The 17,586-nt window shown below is 36.3% G+C and overlaps 1 protein-coding gene across 4 annotated transcripts in view; it reads right to left on the bottom strand.

Annotated features, from left to right (window-relative positions):
* Nucleotides 1-17,586, bottom strand: part of PLXDC2 (plexin domain containing 2) — a 416,967-nt gene that overhangs the window by 290,253 nt on the left and 109,128 nt on the right. The gene's annotated exons all lie outside the window — the stretch shown is intronic.

Genomic DNA, 17,586 nt, shown 5'->3' with positions numbered 1-17,586 from the left:
GTGCTGAAGTTTTGCTGTTGTTCAGTCATATTAAAAAAGACAAAAGGAAGGGAAGGGGAGGGAAAGGACAGTTGATTGGTAATAGAACACAAAACTGTATGCTATATTCATGAGACAAGAGAATGTAATAAAATAAGCTCATATTTCTCCTATTTGAGTGTAAATGTAACACATACACATCAAACAGAATAAGTCTGATATTTTCTCCTGTTTGTCTACCCAAAAAGATAAAAATGTATATGCTAAATAATTACTGACATTTCACTTCTAGATTTACAGTGGCACCATTTAAAAAGGTAACCCGAATTATAATATTATCTATTTCAATATCAATATCATACAGCTATATAGACCTATCTATCAGTATACATACAGAGAGAGAGATAGCCATATAGCTCTGGTTCAATGTTTGTGTTGCTTTTTAGTACCTGCAGTTCTACAATTATATATTTCTCTGATTTGTTATCATGGTGATCACAAATGTGATTATAATAGCCCATCCCACTTTTCCCTAATTCAGGACAGTTGTTGAAGGTTTACTTGTCCCATTTAACTGATAGCTAAAAGAAGCATCTTCTAGAATTGAGAATGGGATCCTTTTAGTAAGAAGGACATTGTAAATCCATTTGAGGACTACTGGGATATAATTAAGTAGGAACTTCATTCTAAAACTAGGGCACGCAAGCCCAGGGTTAATAATAGCCGTTCTGGGGCATGCTGAAGAATTTGAAGTTAATCATCCTCATATATGAGATTCATACATTTAGACACTGTTATTTAATCATGTAACAAAAAAGGGGGAAAAAAAGATGTTTTGCAGAGAAATCTACTGTACTCTTGAGGATCTGTGGAGTCCAAGCACACGGTCATAGGCTTCCTCACTGCCTCTGCTTCACCTAAGCCAGGGGATTTACTGGTGCCATAGATATAGCTTTATTATTCCAGACACAGATGTCATGTTCTCTTAGCCATGTGATACACAGGACATGTGGGGATTGATTGTCCTAAGGAATCCCAGGTGATTCTAAGGAATTAAGGTGATAGAAAGGTCATTTCAATATGCCTGACTACATGAGACCAAAGGCACATATTTCCATTTTCAATGAAAGTATCAAAAAAAAGTTGGCCAATAGTCCATGACAATTTTACAGAACTGTCTGAGAGACTTTCTGATTGCGGTAGAACGCCTTCTCAAAAGAGCTTATAGTCTATCTCGAAACTCTGCTGCATTAATCACAGCTAAGAAGTCAGGTCATTTTAATGTACAGTGGCAGGGAAATTTTTAAGAAGTTAAAGAAGCTAATGGATCATCTAGTTTAATAGCACCCTCAAGCAAAATGATGCTCATTGTTTTTGAATAAATGCAAATTATTTAATGTTGCTCTGAAGTGCGCTGCTGTAGAAATTGGCCAAATTTCCAAATATTTCATTATACAATATTCAAAATCCCATATATTAAAGATTGTCTTTGAACTGGAGATTTGCATGCAAGAGGTCTGTTGTAGCATGCTATCAGCTTGTTAAGGGAAGTAGGATTAAGCAGAGGGAAAAATTCAATTGTAATGCAGTTACAACAGAGGCCTGGGCTGCCCTCAGGAGGAGCTCTGGACTAAAATGGCCCTTCAGAGTTGCCCTCTGTGGAGGCACAGAACCCATACAACCACCCACTGTTAACCAAGCACTTTGTTAAGGTTTGGCGATAATGAAAAAAAAAATGGTGCCTGCCCTCAAGGATCTCAGGGTCTAGTGGGACAGAGAGACAAGCAGGTAAATAATGGTGTAAGTTACTGTGCCAGGGGAAGTGCCTAGCACACCACCCACAGCTCAGAGGCATTACTACAAAGATATTGCTAGGATGCTGCATGTTTATTTATTTTCCCTCTAGTGATGTTTCAACTGCTTTGACTGTATTGCTCCTTTTGAGTTTCTGAGTTATTTCTACAGGGATGAAAGATGGAATGCCTTTTAATATATTATGTGGAAGTAGGAAGCTAGTAGGTTGGAAAAAGTCCACCCTGAATCTCCTTTTTGCGCACATAAAGGACTGATATTGAAAACCTGAGGGTCCTCTTCCTTCCTATTGCTATGCTCACTCACCTGAAAACAAACAAACAATAAAGCTGTAAGCTTCTCATGGTGTGAAGCCAGCTTCCAGGAGTCAACTGTGCACATCTCTTGCCAACTCCATTTTCAGTGATGTCTGGTTGGTAGCTTAAAATTGGTCATGGTGGGTGTATCTATACCAATGCAATTGGCAAATGCTACAAATCAGGCCTATTTTCTTTCCTCAAAGAGCCGGTTGTTAAACACTCACTGGCACACCGCTGCTTATAGCTAATGATATTATTTTGGCAATGAAGTTTTCCTAGTTGCCATATTCCCAATAATGAATTAACAAGTTTTGCATTTACAGGCATCTATTTATAGATGTTTGCAGAAGGTGAAAAATTACGGCTTTCCTCCCAAAGAACCAGGGATCAAACTCATTTTCTGACTACAGACATGACCTAAAACCTAAAGAAAGAAGGTTGGCTCTAATCAGCGATAATCTAAAGGGCTCTTCAGATATTTCCCATCATGTCCCCTGAAATGTGTATCCTTGAGTCGAGTACATCATATGTCAGATGAAAATAACAGTAATGAAAAGTGATCATACCCTTGTAGGATGCAACGGAGTGTGTCACTTCTGATTTCAGGTGAAAAAGAGTATGCTTTGGAATATCTGCCCTCTAAAGTTTATTTCTGAAATACTGTAAGCCTGCTGTATAAAGTGAGTTACTAAGACAGAGTACAGAAGGACCAGAACAAAGGAGTCTCCCAGAGAAAGTGAGGGGAGGGCTCTGAGCCATAACCCATTAAACAATCAGGAGAGAGAAATTAAAAACAATCCATAGGTAAAGATGGCTGCAGACACTTCAGTGCAAATGACAAGAAAGACAAAATGGATCCCCTAAAACATGAATTGCATATAATCAAATGCTTATTAACAGTTCATCAGCATCAATTAGATAAATTAGATGCTATATACCTCTTAAATATTTAAATCTGTAGTTCTTAATCTATAGCATGTGCTCTTTTTGTTCACAAAAAGATCCTTGTGAATGTTATCAAAAACTGCCGAATTTGGTGAGCTCTTTAAAAGGAAGATAGACTATAAAAAACAGAATTTAAAATTTAAAGGTGTTTTATTTTCATTTCACAGTGACATTGGGCGCACAAAAGCATAACACACTTTTCCAAGTTCCACTGGCACTGTGACTCTTCTGCTATAGCACTATTCACTGGGGTACACGAACGCTTGCTTAGCATTCACACCCGTCATCACTCACGCTTAAGCAGTGTCTGACCTTTGTTTAGAGCAGTGGGTCCTGCAGTGTGATCCCAGGTGAGCAGCATCACATCACCTGGACACCAGTTCGATATGCAAATTCTTGGGCCTCAGCCTCGACCTACTGAGTCAAACTATAACTGACAACCCTGTACTGTATCATTGAAGTTTGCTAAGAGAGTAGAACTTAAATGTTATTGCCAAAAAAAAAAAAAAAACAGGTAAATATGAGAGGTGATGGATGTGTTAATTAACTTGATAGAGGGAATCCTTTCACAAAGTACATGTATATCAAGTACCACGACGTAAACTTTAAATACCTTATGTTATTTGTCAATTATACCTCAGTAAAGCTGGAAAAATAAATAAATTATTTTTTTAAAAAGAAAAGGAAATAGGGTGGAGTCCAATGATCTGTGGTTTGAAAAGCCCTGCAGATGATTCTGATCTCAATAAAATCTGAGAACCACTGGTTTAGATGTAAAAGATAGACCAGGGTAAATTCTAATTCACGCAAAAATGGACTGACAGGCAGCACATGGGAGGGCACAGATTACGTGTACCCTGGTTACTCCTGTATCTTTATTATCTTCCACAGTGTCTGCCCGTGGTCAGGGTCAGTAAATACTTCCGGAAAGAACAGCCTTCCTTTTCTCTCTTTATCAGTCAAAGAAACGACGCTAACTGAATATATCAAAAGTCCTCAAGCTTCGTTGCCTTTAGTGAAATTCAGTTTGGGTTCCTACCTCAAAATTCATTTTGATCACATTTTATCATAGTACTATTGTAGATAGACTCCTGTTTCAAACAAATGATCCAGAATCTATTCCTCTTCACTGTCGGCTCTCCAGGGAAAAATGGTCAGGCATGAAAACACCCAAGTGCTCCAAATCCAATACAATTTGACTTGCAATGCTCATTCTTTTATTTCTTGAAATAAGTCTTTCCAATACAAAAATGTTTACTAAATTTCAGTGTTATGGCAGGGAAAAAAACCCTGATTTTATTTCTTTCCATATTTAAACATACAAATAAGTATCTAGTCAACAAAAGTCACCTCATTTCCACTCTTAAAAAGATAATGTGTTCAGTATCAATTGCTTTGGAAAAAGGTACAGGAGAGGTTACAATTAGAGCAAGTTCTCTGTTCAAGTATACACAGCAATCGCCCCAGTAGAAAATGGATCCTTTAAGGTTGTAGGAAATTGCTTCTCAGCAAGGGCATGATACAAAAGACAAAGTATCATCATTCTGAGGGGCTTTCTAGCATGGTAAGGCATCACTGCAGAGCAATCCAGCTTCAGTTCAGAAATCAAGGCAGATTCTGATGAGGCTTACCAAATTGACTCCTTTTACAGGTCACTGAAATGCTTCCCTGAGCAAACATTCCTCCACGACCTCTTTCTGTTTAATGTGCCACCCAAACATCTCTGCACATCAATGCCATTTGACTCATTTAGATGATACCCGCATTATCAGAGTTGGCTTTGATACCCTCCGTAACTTGATGGAAGTTAACCTGGCTCATCCCATGACACGATTGCTGATCATATCATAAGACAAGGATTCCTGCTGAACTTTCTTTTGTTCTGGTCTTAGTGCAATTTTTGTCACTTCTAGTATATGAGATTTTGCTAATATTTCTTCTCTCACAAGGTTTCTTTAATGTTGCACATGCATCAGAAACTTAATGGGAGCTAAGAACAAGGGGTTTTCAAGTTACACATATTTAAATGTACTTAGAGCTCCATTCCAGTCCATTTGTGACCTAACATTGAACATCAATGCATCACTATCCTATTTGGTTAGATTTCTATGATCTCTGTTGATGCATTCAGTGAAAATCAATGGCTTGTATTCAGATCTTGAAAATAATGAGTCGGCACATATACATTGCTGCTATTGAGTTATATCCACATCCATGACTCCAACAAAGTAATCATTCTACTTGAGGTTCTTCATCAGTGTGCAAGCAAGTGCAGAGGTACTAGCCATAAACCCTGCAGAATATTGTTGTAAAAACAAATATTGTCATTGTCCCAATAACTTCCATTGCTAACAACAGCTAAGTGAATTCAAACACAATGCCATGCTGTACAGTCATAATCAGCAGCTTCCAGAACTGCCTGGTAATACAGATGTACAATTTAAGATATCACAGCTCAAGGCAAGTAACTCACTGCTGCTCTGCTTTCTAAGGCACTAAAATAACTGGCACACTTAAACCTTCAAAGATTTTATATTCTTTAGTCTCCAGGGTCAGTGAGCTATGTACATTGATGATCTGTGCTCCAACTGATTATGCATAATGGAAGTTGAGGTGTAATAATTTGTTCATGGCCTCTGCAAACAGACCTTGTGGGGCTGTCATAGTTTATTTTAAATTTTTTATTGTAATGTGGTGGGGGAAAAAAATGTGTACTCTGGCACCACAATTCCTTGGTTGAAGGGCGGAAGGGAACTGTCTTTGCTTGGAAAAATTTCTCAACAAGATTTTGATGGTATGAGTGCAAGTTCATAGGAATTGGATACCATTCAATTTCAGAGTATCAGCAGAGGAGTGTTCTACCTTCATGGAGAAGAGAAGAATAGAAAAGACCAGAGGAGAGAATAGGGAGGAAAGGAAAGAGGAGCTAGCGAGAACATGAGGCTCCACCCTCACAAATACTATGAAGTTGGAGTGCCCAAAAGACACTGTAAAAACAGAGATAAACTCTGTTCCATTTTGCCAGCTTTTGTTGCTACTGTATAAATCCCTCCTCCAAATTCCCCTTCCATAACAAATAGTAGGAAAATCATTATGTTTTGTGTAAGTAGTCTTTGTGGGGACTCAAAGATGGTGCTGATTTTCACATCTATGCCACACAGCACAGTACAGAGAAAATACACAAGAAGTAGAAGTCTAAAAGCTAGAGACACAGAAAATGTCCTAGAAATTTTCAGAAATCCTGGCAATAGCTATATTGCCAGGATTTCTATATTTTCTATAGTTCATAGAATTGGGGATGAAGCTGTTGAACAAACTTCCTAGATCTTCAAGACATGCAGGTCCCTAAGGTTCTATTTGGTTTACTGGATATCTTACATTCTAAAGAAATCCGGCAACCCTAAGGAGAGGATGTTAAAAGAGATACATAGATCCCAGGTTTAGAATGAATGATTTAAGTAAAGACCTTTGTGATTCACTCTACAGTGTAGTATATTCAGATATGAATATTTCTAAATTTAAGTACCAAGGGTACAAACTTCTTCAAGTTTTGTAAATTAAGATACGAACTCTCAACTCACAGTAACCATATATTTAATGAAAACCTGGACAAGGTCCTTGCTAAGAAATGAACCATATAAACTCATGACTATAAAGATATCCCTCTAATGCCAGTTGTTTTCCTCTCAGTGGTGAATTGTTCTTTAGTAGCTTATTATTAAAAGGTAAATTTGAATAAGACTTCCATTCAGTTATTTCTAGTAATGAGATCTTTGATTTCATTTTCCTTTTTTTATTAGAAATGTGTTTCTCAGCAACACGAAGATTATCATTCCACGTCTCCTTATTACCCCCTTTTTAAAAACCATTCAATCATTTTGTAAGATAAAAAGGATTCACTGGATGGAGAGTTGAATGGTTTTTATGGAAGAGATGGTAATCCTTAAATTGCGTGACATCTTAGGACTAATTTCTTCATTTGTAAAATAAGCATTCAACGGGACGACAGCAAAGGTCCAAATTTAGGTTCATTTCTTCCCTCTCTTCAGATATCAGAAAGAAGAGTAACTACTTTGCTTTCCATTTCCACTTCATTCAGAAGCCTGTCTACAACAGGCCACAGAAATGGGTTCAATGGTCTGCACAGCAGCTGCTCAGGACTCAAAATTTCCTCTGTTGACCACAAGATGACATGCCTTGACAATCTGGCAAACTACTCCACTTACTTCCCTGGGAACAAGGTCTAGGCCGGTTTGGGGGTTTAATTTGAAAAAAAACAACAATAACAAAAAAACTTACATGATGCTTATCTAGTCTAGAATTAAACACAATTTTTTGAGATGATCTATTCTCTCCTTGTACCTCATTAAAAAAAAAAAAAAAAAAACACCTCCCTTTCCCCAAATTAATTCGAACAACAAGAACAACAAAGGCGGCTGTGGAATGGATTTCAAGTATTGGGCTCCACTACAGCCTTGGAGAAGATGTACTAAATCCTAAACGCCCTGGCCAATTATATTTCATAGACAATTCCAATTAATTTTAGAAAGACAGAACTGGTTACAGAGATACTTGGTTTTATCATACACTTTACTGAACAGCCAAAGATGTCGGTTTTTCAGTTCTGGCTTATGTGTTTAGATGTCACAGGACACTAGAGTTAATAGGTTATAATGATTTATTTTAGGTCTGCAGGTTTTAACAATTATTGAATCAAGCACAAAGAGAGTGACCAAGAACTTCATCTTGGTTCAGAGAGGGGTCAAACATTCACTCTCCACATCAGCATAGGTATAAACAAAGCCATGAAATTAGTCATTTGTGTCTGTCTTAGTAATTGTACAACAGGAACCTTATTGCTATAAAATCAAGCTTGATTAAACTCTGAGATGATAAAGAAATAGATGATTAACTTCAACTGGTCTTCTCTATGTGAAATAGCAGCAATGCACATGGAAACAATAATTTTCATTTAAGAACATGTGTTAATCCAGGAAGATGTGTTAGATCTAATGTAAAACAAGTTAGGCCTCTAGTGAAGAGCTGAGCTCACAAGAATATGCAGATCTAAATCAGAAAATCTCAACGGAACAGTCTAAGTATTTGATCACCAGGAAATCACAATCAGAAAAGAGCATGCATATTTGCTAGCCTTTTTAGTATCACCTAATATACAAAATAGGTAACGATATTACATACAACTCAAACTCTAAAAAATAAACCTCATTGTCCCAATAACTTCCATTGCAAAAATTAGATTTGTATTGCTAGGGAATATGAAAACAAAATATAAATTGGTACAACTTTTTTGAAGACAGTTTGGCAACACATATTATAAATATCTGTATACCCTTGTTCCACCAAGGTCATATGTAGAATTTTTATTAAAGAGCCAATCAGATCAGTGCACAAAAATGAGTGCACAAGTAGCTTCATCTCAGTGTCATTTAAATCAAAAATTGGGAAACAATCTACATGTCCATCATTAGGGGTCTGGTTACATATATTATGATGCAGTAAGTTCATGTAACACTACGCTGCCATAAAAGTGATAATTCCGTGTTAACATGGAAAGAAGATATTGTGATAATTCCGTGTTAACATGGAAAGAAGATATTTCCAGCATATTATTGAATCAAAACTTATGCAATTGATGCAATTTTTTGTAAAATTATATACATATAATCTAAATGTATATAAGAATGAAAAGCTGCTGGAAATTTGTGTATGAAAATATTAAAAGTGGCTACCTCTGCGTATCAAATACACAAGTCTTTTTATTTGTATGTGTTAAACTTTCTATATTTCACGTTCTTACAATGAGCTTTTACCATGTCTATAGTCAACAAAAAACTGTAAAGAGATCAATATACCTTTTAAAATGTGACATACATCAGTAGAATACTCTATCTGCTCTAAAATTAATTTCCACACCCTCCTACTTTGAAGACTGGAATTAGAACTAAATTGGTATGAGTTTGCTTGCAAACTCCTTAAGCCCCCGTTTTCAAATAAGCATATATATCTTTGTCACGATCTGTAAAGTTTCCAAATTGTTCATTTTCATAAATTGAGTTGCCTTATAAGAAACAAGAGACATTTATGATGACATTTTACAAATTGTACAAGTGTCCAAAGAGTAGGTATCTAAAATTACTCTCTAATTAAAGAGAGGTTCCCAGTAGCACCTCTTAATTGCTAATATTTCTTAAGTTTTCACTATCTGCACTATAAAATAGGGGTAATTGTGTAAACTTATGACAAAAATATGAGTTCTAATGAAATCATATGTCACTCTAGATATCCTCAAAATGTGCTACGTGAGACAGAATCTTGCCGTTACCCTGAAGTGTCGTCACCTGTAGCATGCACGCACTTGAAGAGGTGCTTTCGTTAAATATCCTATTATAACTCTTTTTTTACCATAGTCATGATTGTAGAGTCCCTGGATTTTGAGTAATTTTCAAATGTACACTTTCCCCTAGTGTTTACTCTGAGTTCTGTTATCAAAATATTCTCAGAATAAAATTCTGCGTTTGAAAGACAACCCAGGAGACCTACATACTCCATTTATCTTCCAAACAAATGTGATGGAGAGAAGGGAGAATGTAATCTTTTACCCTTTCACAGCAATGTGACTTGGCCTTTTTAGAGAGGGGGCAATTCCACAGCAGAAAAGAGTTCATTACTGATGAGAGAAGACAGAAAAAGTCAAGAAGAAAACTGCTGAAGGATACTTAAAATTAAAGAATATATTCACACTAGGAAGGCTTAGTGGCAAATAATGTAGGGCAAGCAGGAGCCATGCAGAATACATTTTTCTTTTGATTGGTTTTATTTTTGAGAATTTATGGAAGATATATCAAGTTCTTTAAGACAGAAGGGACCTAGGAACTGCTGATTGGCTAATTTAACTTAATCACCTGAAAACATAGTTTAGCAAGCTATCAATCAATTTTACAGGCAAATAGGAGCAGTGAATCCTATTAGGAATAGTCAGAAAGTCATCTTTCTGCATGTGGGGCAAGGCACACCCCAGTAAATTTCTCAGTTCTCTTTACCAGAATCCACTGTTTCCCCATTGCATGAAGTCTTCTATCTCAGACAGACATTTCAGAATTAAGGTAGTTCTATACACTAGGACTAAACCAATCAAAAATTTGAGGTAATTCTAGCATGTAGGACATGCATATAAAGGACTCTTAATTGACAGAGAACGTGCTAGATAAGGGGGATATATAAGTGTGAGACAAACACAACCTGTGCTGTCATTGGTCTTTTATTCCACCTCTTTTTGTCCTTCCATCCATACATTTGTTCATCTACCCATTTACTCATAAATCTAGGTATTAAGCTTGCTGAATATTATCAATCAGCAATTAGTAAATTCTCAAGTCAGTGGGTTTGTTTGACAGCTGATGTCTTCAATGAGCAATGTTGACACATATTCCAGAACAGACATAGATATAGAAATAAAATAATAGAAATAAAATGGGAGCCATATATGCAACTATACGTTTTCTAAAAGATACATTTAAAGCTAAAAGAAATGGGGTAAATTATTTTTTAATAATATATCTTATTAGTCATAGTATATCCAAAATGTTCTCATTTTAACACATAATCAATATAAAAATTATTAATGTGAGAGTCTGCATTCTTTTCAGGAACATTTCTTCAAGTGCTTAGAGCCCCCCTGAGGGTGGTGACTGTCATTCATTCACTTATCTTTCCAGTCAGTAAATACTCATTTTCATGTAAAAGGGATTTTTTAAATTTTTTTTTTTTTTTTGGTGCTGTGGAGAGTACAGAAACAAATAGGGGGGCATTTATAGCTTCAAGGAATTTATAGCCAGTAGAGATGACATGCCCAATGATTATTCTAATAGAAAACTGTAAGAATACGAAAAGATTTAAATGAATGCTATGACAGGTCAAAGGAGGAGAGATTATTTCCAGTATAGCAAGAGAAAACAGATGGAAACCATTTTTAAAAAGAGCAAGGGAAGTGATTTGCATTAAGCAGCACCCAGGCATACCAGTATACCAGGTATACACCCAATGTATACTAGGCATTGTGTATGTGTTTTACAAATTTTATCTCATTTAGTTCCCCAAATAATTGTATGTGTTGTATTACCATTTACAGATGATGAAACTACAACTAAAATAGTTAACGTTTTACTCAACCTCAAAGCAGCCCTCAGACCAGAGTCTGTCAGACTTAAAATTCCACTTTTTTTCCTCTCTCTAGCCCTGGACCCCAGGGGTGGGAGAAGCAAGGTGTGTACTATAAGCTGGGTAGGATCTATGAATTTCCTGGGGATGGGGTAGGGGATGTTTTTTGGGGGGGGGGGGAAGTACAGTTGACCCTTGTGGGATTAGGGGCGCCTACCCTCCACACAGTGGAAAATCCTCCTATCATTTATAGCCTGTTCTCCCTCTATGTGGTTTCTCCAAACTGTGGGTCTGCATCCATGGATTCAACCAACCACTGATCACGTAGTACTGCAGTATTTACTAGTTAAAAAAATCCACATACAAGGGAACCCGTGCTGTTTAAACCCATGTTGTTCAAGGGTCAACTGTAGTTCAGTTTGATAGGAAATCAAGAAAGGACAGAATGAGAAGCAATTAGAGAAGATTAGTATGGAGAAGGCCCACCTATAGCCCCATCTGGGCTTGTTAGAGATTTTTGAGCAATAACCAATCACACATCTGCTTTGGGAGAAGTGTCCTGAAGGAAGTGTATAGGCCAGGGATGGAGAACAGGAGAGCCTCTTAAGGTATCCCTTAAGTGACCTAGCCCTTAAGCAGACCAAAAGGCATCCTGAGAATTTTCTGACTGCTTAAGTTATGACAGAAACATGTTTTTCAAACTTATATCTGTTTTTCAACATAAACAGTTTATAACTTTATGTCTATTTGTTCACTCACTATGAGAGCAATCTGTATTAAATAGCATAATAAGTTAGAGAAATCAATAAATCAATAAGTAAATTACCTGAGGATCCCCAGGTAATAGTTTTCTAGTCATTCTAAATTAATTTATTTAAATTAAATATAAAATAAATTCAAGTAAACAGTGGATTCTGGTAAAGAGAACTGAGAAATTTACTGGGGTGTGCCTTGCCCCACATGCAGAAAGATGACTTTCTGACTATTCTTAATAGGATTCACTGCTCCTATTTGCCTGTAAAATTGATTGATAGCTTGCTAAACTATGTTTTCAGGTGATTAAGTTAAATTAGCCAATCAGCAGTTCCTAGGTCCCTTCTCTCTTAAAGGACTTGATATATCTTCCATAAATTCTCAAAAATAAAACCAATCAAAAGAAAAATGTATTCTGCATGGCTCCTGCTTGCCCTACATTATTTGCCACTAAGCCTTCCTAGTGTGAATATATTCTTTAATTTTAAGTATCCTTCAGCAGTTTTCTTCTTGACTTTTTCTGTCTTCTCTCATCAGTAATGAACTCTTTTCTGCTGTGGAATTGCCCCCTCTCTAAAAAGGCCAAGTCACATTGCTGTGAAAGGGTAAAAGATTACATTCTCCCTTCTCTCCATCACATTTGTTTGGAAGATAAATGGAGTATGTAGGTCTCCTGGGTTGTCTTTCAAACGCAGAATTTTATTCTGAGAATATTTTGATAACAGAACTCAGAGTAAACACTAGGGGAAAGTGTACATTTGAAAATTACTCAAAATCCAGGGACTCTACAATCACTCACTATGAGAGCAATCTGTATTAAATAGCATAATAAGTTAGAGAAATCAATAAATCAATAAGTAAATTACCTGAGGATCCCCAGGTAATAGTTTTCTAGTCATTCTAAATTAATTTATTTAAATTAAATATAAAATAAATTTAAGTAAATGAAGTTATACTGTGAAAACTGAATTAAAGCTTATACTATATTTCCGTTCTCTCTAATGAAGTCCTGCATAGACCGAAGAGAATACATATGGATCAGCAAAAATCAAATGTCAGATGTAAATAATAACTTATTTCATTCTACAAAATGCAAATCATGTGAAACACCTGAAAGGATATAGGATGTTATATGCTTGCTCCTGGGTTTTTCCTTCACATGGCATGTACAATTACTTTAGCTGCCTATTGCTAAAGATTGGCTTAGAGGAAATTTTCATTCAAAATGTTAGTAAGAATATAATATAAGATAAATGTGTACCAAATTTTATCCCCAGAAAATAGTGTGAAATGGGCTGATAGAGAATATCAGTCAATATGCAAGGCTTGGTCTACTTTTTAATAACTACCTTCCAAGAAATTGCTTTAAAAGATAAGCCCATATATTTTGCTTAACTAAGTCAATTGTGCTTTTTTCTACATCATTATTCTCACAATCTCTGCCTGTTCCAATGCCTACCTAGCCTATTTTTCATCAGATTCAGCTGGATGTATATCACTTGCTATAAATTACTAAACTTCTAACGACTCCAGTCAAGCTTTTAACATGATTTAAATGCACACTCCCATCACCCCTCTCACGCTTCCCAAAGTTATCAGCTGTCACTTTCTTTTCTGGACTCTTTGAAATCAAAAGACAATCACCAAGGCTTGGAAGAACATCATTTCATCAATGAGACAAAATATTCACTGTCATATTTAAAAGAAAAGAAATAGGCCACTTTCTTTTCATTCTATATCAAGGATGATTTATAATAAAAAAATTTTAAATCATTCCTAGAGATCATTTAGAGCATGATGATTATAAATCCCTTTAAGAAAAATAATTTTAGTGTTCAAGAAAGATAAAAGATTGATGGCTCTGAAATTGAAATCTGAAATACCTTTCCCCTTCCAATCTTTCCATTTTAAACCAAATCCAGAAGAATCCATTTTAATGCTAACACTTTTTAGAACTGCTCTAAGTTTGAACTTTCTTCCAAATTGTAAATAAGATTGGTATTTTTGATAGACCTATTCCTCTGTTTTATTGTTCAAACCAAAAAATAGAAGTTACCCTTGATTTCTCCTGCTGCCTCATCCTGCATTTCTCTACACATCCTTCACCCTTAACTATCCAGGGTGCAGGCACTCTCACACTCACACATGCACAGGCACACTCACAGCACACGCATCGAATGTTTCACTAAGTTCTATTGGTTCTACCCCCAGACAGAATCTCAAATGCCTCTACCCTTCTCCCTCCCCACTCCACAGCCCTGGCCCAAATCACCATCATCTGGGCCTGAGCTTCCACAACAAGCTCAATGATCACTCTGCTCTCACTGCTATCTCCCTAAAATTCACTTTCTACACAGCGGTCTAAATATTTAAAACTGTAAATCTGATCCTGTTATTATCTCACTTCCTTGACATTTTTCAGTGGCTTCCCATTGGCCTCCAAGCTCTTGAATAAGCTGAACACTGGCTCTGATATCAACTAAGACCAGTCTCGTCCTCCTTCTATAAGCTCCAGTGATGTTTCTGTTCAGGGTGCAGAAGCCTCTTCCTGCCTTAGACCTGTCCGTGCAGTTGCTTCTGGTCTGGGATCCTCTTCTCCTAGCTCTAGCTGGATCTTTCACATTGTCAGGTTTGGGCTCTAATGTTCTTCCCTAGAGGAACCTTCCCAGACCACCGTATTGAATGGCGATCTCCCCGATGACAGCTCTGACACTTAACCCTTGTCTATTTCCTTCAGAGAATTTTAACAATTTGATAATATCTGGTTTACTTCTCTGCTTGTTTACCTCTATCTCCCACTAGAACACAAGCCTAATAAAGCAGAAACCTTGACTGTCTATTCCATTGCTGGATATTAAATGCCTAGTATTATGTGCCTGACATATAGTAGATGCTCAATAAATATGTGTTGAATCAGTTAAATGAATAATGCATAAATATTGCATTTGACATATCAGTTTCTTATGCATAATTCCTATTAAAATCACCTACTCTTTTCCCAAATACTATAGGAAATTCACACTGCAAAATTAACTAGTAGTATAAATAAGGTCTAAAAATGATGACTACAACATCTGGAATTCTCGATTCTAAAAAGTGTACAGAAACTACAGAATGCTGAGTTACACATGTGAAATCAAGTAAAAAGAGATAAGATTAAAAACAAACAAAAAAACACAACCAAACAAACAAAAAAAATGCCCTTTGGCCCACTACCATTAGGCCAGACAAGAACAAGTTAACCTGTTTAAAATATGCCCCTATGTCTCAGTCTTGTTCTGGAAAACTTAAAGAAAGTGACAACTAGCCAATTTCTCTATAGAACTTACTGACAGCTCAATATGTTTCCAAGATTGATGCTTTTCTAACAGGTACACACCCATGCAGGTCCTTTCAACTCAAGCAACCATAACAAAATGTCATAAATTCAACATTTCCCTGTGTAAGGAAATGCTCTGGTTAAGTCTGGAATCATCTGTGGGTCTTGACTGCTAACGGGAACTTCCTGCATTTCAACTCCTATTAGTTTCATACAGCCAAAGACTGTTTAATTTTAGCTGAATAACTTTTGGTTTGGTTTTGAGAGCCTGTGGGAGAACCCATACTGTATTCAGTAAAGTTGAATGAATTGAGGTGGTTGACTATCATTACTTATGTGAGGGTCATAAAAAATCAGTGTTATTTCCTGAGAAATTAGCAGCCAGCCAGCTGGTGGAAAGGCTGACTTAATAAATAACTCACTTTATGGTCCAAACAACGGCTGCCGTTAAGTACCCGTGCAGGCCAAGAGAGACCTTCTGGACACTCAAGTTTTCAGATACGTCCATTTGTAACTTGGAAATTCTTCTATTTGAATCAGAATCTGATATTAAAGAGAATATCAAACAAACTAGTCTACAATGCCCGGCGGAGATGTGACTATGAGGCAGAGGTTACTCGAAGTCATAAGAGCAACCTAGAGTATGATTTTTGTCAAGGACAGAAAAGAAATATGATTTTTTAAAATATCAAAAAACACATTATTGACTAGAATTAAAAATCACATGTATTTTAAAAGAAGATATGAATCTTCAAAGAAAACTCTAGCTTATTAGTCAGACCTTATATTCAGATTTCTTAAGTGTGTCAGCTCAACTTCCTTAATTATATTCAATTTCCTCTTTCATTGGGGTATTTTAATGGAGAAAAAAATCCAAGGAAGTAAAATTCAGTACTGACTCCAAAGTTATCTGAATTGGATAAATCTGTAAGAATTCGTTTTTGTTTCTTTTCAATTTCAGTTTAACAATAGTGGAGAGTAGAAGGAACATAAATTACCACTCATCTCTCATACAGAATAAAATCAGCCTAGTTCGTTAATTTCTAAATTTGCAGAAAACAAATATTAAGTAAATACTCAGTTGTGACCTCTGAAGCATTTGTTTGCAGGGTAAAGTATCATGCATCAGCAAATTCAGTAGACTAACATCTTAAATCCAAACTATAAGAAGTTATCATTGTAAGTTGTGTTAAGTTTCTGAGAAATCATGAGAGAGCTTATTTTAAAAGGGCAGAAATATGCAGGTAAAGACTCTTATTTTGCTGTAAAGACTGAAAGTCTTGCTAAAGAATCGTTCTCTCAACAAATATTTATGGAGCTTTTAATATAAACTGAGCACTAATACTTTGCTCTGAAAGGCATTTTTCAAAGGAACTAGTTACAGAGTTATGAGTTTTGCTTTTAACGAATCCAGGTGACTCTGAACATGAACTAGTCTACAACGCAGGTCAAGATTGTTTAGCTAAAAACTACCAAACCAAGGTTCAGGTTCACATACTCAGTATATATTCAGTATACGCTCATATATATTCAGTATTGAAGCAACCATTTTATAGTGTGGATATAGTAAAATCTTTTACAAACCACTGGTGTGTGGTGTTCCAATAGAGACTTTACTGTCAGTATGCCATGACAACTATGTCTTAGGTTTGTGTGGTGTTTTCAATTATTTTCAAAAGTATTTATTCATTAGCTTTAGGAGAGACACCATTCCGTTTTCCAGATTCATAATGAAAATGTCAGAATGGTGTTACACCCAATTTTCCAGTTTTGGGGTATCTGAATAAGTGAAGACCGAATACACAAAAATGAGTTCCATAAGTTCAGATGAATGCTGTTTACAGGGAGGCATAGGATTATAGTTACCTGAGTATAAGAGGTTAAGTTCAAGGTATTATTAATATTCAGACAAAAGGCTTTAGAAATCTGGCCTTTGCCATCTAACAATATTTCAGTTCAACTCAGTGTTTTTTCTTATCTTTAAGCTTAAATTCGAAACTATAGCAGTAAGCCTCCCAAGTGGTCTCTCAGTTTTAAACTTTGTCTCTCATTAATCTAGTCTCAATACACCACTAGAAGGCTCTATGAAACAAATAAACAAACAAAAATAAAACAGTCATTATGTCACTCCTCTGCTCAAAATCCTCCAAAGGCTCCAGGCTCACCAAGTAAAAGCCTCACTATAAAAGCGCTTACTTGAGGACCCCGCGAGGTCTGATGCCAGCCTCCCCATATCACTATCACTGCTGCCATCTCCCTCATTCACCTGCTCCAGCCACAGTTCCTGGCTTCTTGCTTTTG

The sequence above is a fragment of the Balaenoptera physalus genome, assembly GCF_965194825.1.
Source record: "Balaenoptera physalus genome assembly, chromosome: 2".
In the NCBI taxonomy this organism is placed as follows: Eukaryota; Metazoa; Chordata; class Mammalia; order Artiodactyla; family Balaenopteridae; genus Balaenoptera; species Balaenoptera physalus.
Note: the sequence above shows the minus strand (reverse complement) of the source record. Positions and strands in the feature narration are given on the sequence as shown.